This window comes from Eulemur rufifrons, chromosome 15 (genome assembly GCF_041146395.1).
Source record: "Eulemur rufifrons isolate Redbay chromosome 15, OSU_ERuf_1, whole genome shotgun sequence".
NCBI classification, from domain to species: domain Eukaryota; kingdom Metazoa; phylum Chordata; class Mammalia; order Primates; family Lemuridae; genus Eulemur; species Eulemur rufifrons.
Window position 1 is genome coordinate 108,739,339 of NC_090997.1, and position 5,444 is coordinate 108,744,782.

Here is a 5,444-nt window from a genome sequence, read left to right on the forward strand (position 1 = left end):
AAACACCTATTAAGTCAGGATGCTTTTGGTTATAACAGAAAACCCAGCTTCAATAGATTTTAACAGTGTGTAAATTGAAAATCCAGAGATAGGGTGGATTTCCGGGTCTGTTTGACCAGGGTTCAAGTTCAGTTCTTCTGCAGTGTTGTGATTTGCTCCCCCTGAGGTGTCGGTGTGAACCTCGGGTGGTTCTCCTGTGGTGCCAGCGGCTGCAGCGTTTCTGGCTTGGTCTCCCCGGAACCCACCGTCCAGGGGAGGGAGAGGTGCTCTTCCCCCCTTACCCTGCCCTGCACTCGCGGGTCCACCCTGCACCTGCCACCAGGGCCGGGAGCGTGGGCTGGGGTGACTGGCGTGGGCAGGTCCTGGCGCACCTGGAGCGCAGGGCGAGGTTGGTGCCGCTCGAGCCTCCTGGGTCAGCACAGAGGACAGCAGCTCCTGAGAGGTGACGTGGCAGCTGGCGGGTGCTGGCCGCAGGTCTCCGGTCGGCGCTGGCAGGGAACTCAGAGCCCCTCTGTTTCTAGATGTGGGGGGTTAAGTACAGGAATGGGGGAGTTAGAGGAAAGAGGGTCCGGTAGGCCAGGTAGGGAGGGTCACAGCCACTGACTGCGGGATTCCCTGCAGAGCCACTCCGAGTCTCCGGGGAATCGCGGGGTTCTCCAGGACCCCTGGGCGCTGTCCTGAGCCCCAGGCTGCCCGGCATTTGTCCACACCCCTCAGTGGGCCGCCCTTCTCCACGCCCCCACCTTGGCAGGCGGAGCCCGGCCGTCTGTGGACCTGCAGTGACACATTCCCGCTGTCGAGACCGTGGGGGTGGCCCTGAGACAGCAGACGGCTGAGCACGTCTGTCCCCCTCTGCCGGCTCACCCCTCGCCCCTTCGCAACTGATCCTCTGGGTTAAAGTGAAAACCGCTTTTGGCCAACACGATACAACTTTCTCTTATACAAGTAAAGATTGTTCATCCTCTTCCCAAAACTGGAGACACAAAACCCCGTGTGCCAGTGTCTCCCCTCTGGGAGATGCTCTTTCATGGCACGGTCACAGCCTCCCTCCCACACCCTGGAATTTAGATGCCGGCTTACGGGGTGCCCTGCCCCCTGACACTGTGCTGGAAGGGGAAGAGGAACCAAAGAACTCACTGGTAGGTGCAAGGATGTCCTTCCCGAAGCAACGGCCGGGACACACAGAGCCACCGTGTGCCTTGTTTCTGCGGCTGGTGACTTGGCAGAGATCTGTGTGCAAAAACTGCTTTTCCGTGGCCCTCTGCGTCTGCCTCCAGCTGTGGTGCTTCACGCGCTGTGTTGACCCAACCTCATTCCTGAGAGGTCTTTCCTGTTAGAAATCTCCAGTTTGGGGTGACTCGGGGATCCCGTTCTAGAGCCGTCGCTGGATGAGGGGATACTAAGAAGTTCCCCAGAGGGTCCCCTGGATCCCAGCCCAGTTTCTTGAGACAGTCGGGAGCAGTTACCTGGGACGTCGGCAATGGATGCCTCTGTGCCGCGGCTCATTGGCACGAGGCATCTGGTGCCGGCAGGATGGTGGGCTGCCCTCCTGTCGCCTTGTGGAAATGTTCCTGCTTCAGGAATGACAACGTCCAAACCAGAGCCCAGAGTCGAGCGGTGAGAGCCCAGAAGGTGCCAGCGACCCGGGGGGCCGTGCCAGGGGCCACCCCACTTCAGGTGCCTGGGGGACCTGTGTTGCCGTGGGGCAGCCACACCACACCCCGCGGACACTAGCACAGGCACGTCAGCCTCTGCGCCACGGCGCTAGTCTCAGGCTGTGTGCGCTCCTGGCGCTCTGAGGCCAGCGCAGTCCGTGGCCTCGTCCCCAGCTGCCGTGAGACGGAGCCCTGGGAGCAGCCCTGGCGTGTGCTCCGTGAGCCCGTCGGCAGTGCGAGGACGTCGCTGCCCCTTCCAGGGCGGGAGGCCCACGCGATCAGGCCAGTGTTACTTCCGGATGATTTTTTCATGCCAGGGGTGGTGTTGGTCTGCCCTGATGGCAGGGGTGACATCTAGCAGTGCGCTGTGGCCAGACCAGCCTTGGGGGGACGAAGCCCATATGGTTAAGACGATCTGTGACGTCCCTGTCTCTGTGGCCACTCTGTTGATGAGACTACCGAATGCAGATGGGGCGGCTGGCGGGGGAGAGGTCGTTGGGCGCGTTCCTGCAGGGCGTGCGGAGGTGTGCCCTCCAGGGGACACGGGTGTCCTTCCACCCCACGATTGCTGGAGACCCACTCACCTCGTCCTCGGTCCCCATCCACACTCCAGAGAGCCCTTGTCACCCATTTCCCGTCTGCTCCTTCGAGACGCTGTCTAGCCAGACGCTGGCCATTGCCCGCTTGGTGTGGGTCGGTGCCCACGGCCGTGGCTCCTTCGGGGTGAACGCTGCAGGCGCAGGGTGGGCGGGGTTCTCCCCACTGCTCCTGAGTCGGTGTCGTGCCACCAACTGTCGCCTGTAAGTGGTGTCAGCGTTTTGCAGGAATCAGATCCTTTATGTTAGTGAGTGGTCACAGGAACGGGGTGAGGCTGTAGGTGTGTGATGCGGGGAGCTGCGGGCGCAGCCGTGTGGGTGCCGTGAGAGTCTGGGCCATTTGCTCACGCAGCCTGTGCCTCCAAGACACGCGGAAGCCCAGTCGTGTGTACGCATCACCTCGGTGTGATGAGGGGCAGGGCATTGCCCGGCCCGATGGTGCCACGGGTCAGGTCACAGTCAGCTCTCGTGCCGTGGTGACTGCCGCTCCGTGGCGTATCCACCAGGGCCCAGAAGGCGGGCCAAGAGCAGGTTCTCCAAAGGAGCAGGAGAGAGTGTGGCTTTGTCCCAGACCCCTGGGCCTGTCCGTGGCTCCGTGAGCACCTGCCCTGCCAGACACTGCCTGTCGGAGCCGGGTGGCGCCGCGCGCTCAGGGGGGTCGGCTTTCTCATCAGCCTGCGGCACAGGCTGTTCTTACTCTGACCTCGTGCAGAACTGACAGCTTAATAGCTTGCATTGGAAATGGTTAAATCTGGGAAATGTTGCTTCCGGAAGCCCAGAGACCCCCACGACTGTGCCTTTCTTGTGGCAGCAGATACAGGATGCGGCAGTTGCCGCCCCCTGGAGAACATACCTGCGCGCTGCCACATCACTGGACCCCAGAAACCTCAAGGCAGCGCCCTCTGCAGTCACGAGGTTTCTGTCCCACCCTGTGGCACTCATACGTCCCCCAGGGGTATCTGTCCCTCCCTGTCCGCGTCACGGCACTGCTGTGCTGCACCCTCCTGGCATCTCGTGGAATGGCCGGGCGTCAACGGCACTGGGTTCCAGATTGTACCGCAGAACAGAGCGGAAGCAGGGCCCCGACTCGAACCGTGACGGTGCCCTGCCCTGCCTGTGCTGGGAGGCTGGTGGCCATGGGGGAGGCCAGTGGCCGTGGGTGGGGCCGGTGGCCGTGGGCGGGACCGGTGGCCGTGGGCGGGGCCGGTGGCCGTGGGCGGGGCTGGTGGCCGTGGGCGGGGCCGGTGGCCGTGGGCGGGACTGGTGGCTGGTGGCCGTGGGCGGGGCCGGTGGGCGGGGCTGGTGGCTGGTGGCCGTGGGCGGGGCCGGTGGCCGTGGGCGGGACTGGTGGCTGGTGGCCGTGGGCGGGGCCGGTGGCCGTGGGCGGGACTGGTGGCTGGTGGCCGTGGGCGGGGCCGGTGTCCATGGGCGGGGCCGGTGGCCGTGGGCGGGGCCGGTGGCCGTGGGCGGGGCCGGTGGCCGTGGGCGGGGCTGGTGGCTGGTGGCTGTGGGCAGGGCTGGTGGCCGTGGGCGGGGCCGGTGGCCGTGGGCGGGGCTGGTGGCTGGTGGCCGTGGGCAGGGCCGGCCGGCAGGGCAGTGGCTGCAGACCCGTCGGAGCTGTGCTGATTTGTGCTGATAAAGAAACCACACCCGGAGTAGCACCTGGGATTGGAGTCATCTGATCAAATCTGTGACATTCTGTGGTCACTCACCACAGGTCAGAGGGGCACAGGTAGTGTGACTAGTCTGACGTCCTTCTTGTAGGGCTGAAGAGGAGAGGGCGCCAGAAGCTGCTTCTCAGGCCTGTTGAGCCGGTTTAGACACTTTCCAGAGATTCTTGAGAAGTCTGGGCTTCACCTCTCCCCAACTCACAGAAACCCTGGCAGATAACCAAGCTCCTTCAGTGGCGATGACATGAAACCGTCGTCTAATGCCTAGTCCAGGTAAAAACGTCCCAGTTGATGGGATGATGTCTTTTATACCTTCTTCTGTTTGTTTTTTAGCCAAAGGTCACTACTGCTTTTAGTTACTGTATCTTTTTATTGTTTCCATCTAGAATAGTTTCCTAACTTTTAAATTTTTTTGTTCCCATTATGTGGATATTTTTGAGGTATTTAAGTCAGTTTTACAGAATGTCCATCAATTGGAATTTGGTAGTTTCCTCAGATTTGACACTTAAGGGAACACACCACATCACACGGGGCCGACATGCATGATGCCGTGTGCTCCCTGGGGCGTCCCTTCAGGACCCAGCAGCTACATATGTGATGCCATGTCCTTGGTGCTTCCCATCAGGACACATGGTCCACATGCGTGATGCTGCATGCTCTGGCGCGTCACGTCAGGAGGCACACGGTGTCAGTTTGCTCCATGACTGTGATGTGAAGCTTTGTCCATCTGACACGGGGGACGAGGCCAGGTGTCTTCATTGCAAGGTGACTCTTCCTCTGTCCCCGCAGCTGAGTTGAGCTTTGATGCTTGAACTCGTGTGCTGTTCTTCTCCCGCCAGCCTGTCTCCAGTTTTAACGCCTGTGATGGCAGTTCTTGCCTAACCTGCTTTGTCTATATTAAATGACGATTTTCTGTTTCTGTCATAAGTTCTATGGTGGTTGTCATTTTCCTCTAAAGGAGAGGTGTATTTTCTCGCAGTGAGTTGCAGGTTACTTGGTGTTTGCAGCAGGAATACAGGCTTTGCCCGCAGCACGTCTGAAGAGCACACAGGGTGGGGTCGGCAGGAAGCTGCTGTGGCCGCAGCGCAGGACCCTGGCTCGCTGTCTGCTGGACGTTGCAGAAGGGCACCCGCTGGACGGCACGTGCCACATTCGTCTCAGCCGTGTTGAGTGTGCCGTGTAGCAGCTACTGTGCCCGCTGCTGAGTGTGCAGAGACGGGGGTGGGCGGCCCTGGTTGGCTCTGCAGGGACGGCAGGAATGAGGAGAGCGCTGTAGTCAGCACATACACGGTTAGGGATGTTCTACTCAAATGATTCTGAAAAACCCAACCAGAGGGAAAAACAGAGTTACTATCTAGCGAGTCCTCACTTAGCGCGTAGATCTAATCTAAGCAGGTCTTGGGACCTGGCCCCAACTTGTCCCCGCAGGTCTCCCCCCCTGAGTGGACAGTCAGCCGCAAGACCCACAGGCCCTGTGTCCCTGGACAGCGTGGCTGGGCCGTGGCGGCTCCTGCCCGGGGAGC